Below are 2,239 nucleotides of genomic sequence, written 5' to 3'. Positions count from 1 at the left end.
AGTGTATGCAGTACTTGCCTTGAACAATACAGGTTTTATACTAGCAATTAATTTACTACTACTTTTATTTTTATTTCCTATGACAGTAAAAACATGAGTATTACTGACCTGCCTCACATCGCAACTGTGCCAGGTGCAGATGTGGGCCTCCTGGTTCGCGGCCTTCTCCTTTGCAGCTGTAGGGGACATACAAGGAATATTTAGCCATACCTATCCATGATATACCTGAACTGGCACTTATTACACACTTACAGGGGTGATACTTACACACGTCTGGAACATCCCCTGATGCTCTAGCCTCTTGGAGCCCCTTCTTCAAGAGGTCCCCCTTCCACCACTTCAGGTCAGCATAGTGGTGCCTAACCTGCTCACCAGTTCAGGGTATGCCAGTGGCACTGGTGAGATCATGGGTGAGATGGTCCCAGGCCTCCGCCTTATATTGGGAGCCCTGGTACTGGTCCTGCAGCAGTCTCTGTGCATGGTCTTTAACTAGAAGTCCTGCCATGACAACCCAACAGAGATCTCCAAAGCAGAAACACAAGCAACCTTCATCCCCCAACACAACCCAAATGACACATAGCCCACAGACTCAGTGTGCCACTCAACCACAGCCAATAAGGCAAAACAACGTAGCCAACACACTAGTCATAGGTAACTCTATAGTCAGGCACACTGATGTCCCACTCACCAGGCTAAACAAGGAGAAGGTTACTGTCAGCTGCCTGTCGGGTGCCAGGATCCACCACATAACCCACGCACACAGGTCACTCCACAACAAGTACAAATATGACTCTGTCATTGTCCATGTTGGTATGAATGACCTGAGATGTACCTCCTTGGACTACATGAAAAGAGACATAGAAGAGCTCTTTGATCTTGTAGCCCAGGCAGGTATGATCCTAGCCCTGAGTAGCATTCTGCCATCACCCAGAATGATACCATAGTACAAGGACAACATGATTGACTTCAACAATTGGCTAAGCTTCTGGTGTCATTCTAAGGGGATCCAGTATCTGTCTGCTTGGGATGACATGGTCGACAGACCACGATGCTTTGCCACAGATGGCCTGCACCTGTCGTCCCTGGGATTCCAGATACTAGCTAAGGCTCTTGCTGCTCCTATAGTGCCTTTTTTAGGCAAGGTTCAAATAACAAATTCACCACCATAACAGGAACAGGCAAGCAACATCTGAGAGTTTATGCTACTCAATGCTAGAAGTCTAAATCTCAAAATGCACTCACTCGAGGCACTCCTTAAAATGCAGAGCATCGATATCTGTGCAGTGACCGAGACCTGGTTCAAGGCTCCAGAGAGCACCCCTGCACTACCAGGCTATAACACATACCACATGTTTCGGCCATGTAACCTGGACCGAAACACCAAAGGCAGAGGTGTGTCCATATCCATTAAGGATATCCACACCTCCAGGCTAGTTGCTCAGCATAATGCATCAGACGTTATCCAAGTGCAACTAACTCTGCGCAAAACTGCAATCCAAATTGTAGCTTGCTACAGATCCCCCACCATGCCCCAGGATTCTCACTCCTCTTTTCTTGATGTACTGGAAAATATTAAGGTTCAACCAAACACCCTAATAATGGGCAACTTCAACTACCCCACCATTAACTGGGAAAACTACTCGTGTACCAACTCCTTAGCTCAACGCTTTCTGGAATTCATAAACTCCAATGCCCTGGATCAACTTATCCACCCCCCCACCAGGGGCAACAATATCCTAGACCTAGTCATTGCCAACATGAGTGACCGGTGTTCCACATCTGAAGTCAACTCTTCATTGGTCCGATCTGACCATAAGCTAATCACCCTTGATATCCACATCCTGCCCCCACCCCCCATTAAAGAAACCACAGTAAAAAAAATTGTCCAAAGCCAACTTCATGCTTCTTAAGACAGAAGTGGTGAACTTCATGACACCCATGTAGATGGACAATACAGTCACAACTGCTGAATCCTACACAAATGCACTCTATAAGCACTTACACGAGTGCATGGATCATGCTATCCCAAACAGAACCAAGACGCTATCCTCCAAAAAAAGAAGCCAATCTGGTGGTCCCATGCCATAAACAAACTGTACAACAGAAGGAAGAAACTGTTGCAAAACAGAGTAAAATCCCATGAATGGCGGAGCTTCCTGGTCAGCCTCAGTGAGAAGCTGAGATCCCTTATAAGATCCTCCAAAGCTAGTTACGAAAACAAAATTGCCACTAATTCCAA

The sequence above is a fragment of the Protopterus annectens genome, chromosome 14.part0 (assembly GCF_019279795.1).
Source record: "Protopterus annectens isolate FY-2018-M chromosome 14.part0, PAN1.0, whole genome shotgun sequence".
NCBI classification, from domain to species: domain Eukaryota; kingdom Metazoa; phylum Chordata; order Ceratodontiformes; family Protopteridae; genus Protopterus; species Protopterus annectens.
This window is presented reverse-complemented; position numbering follows the sequence as displayed.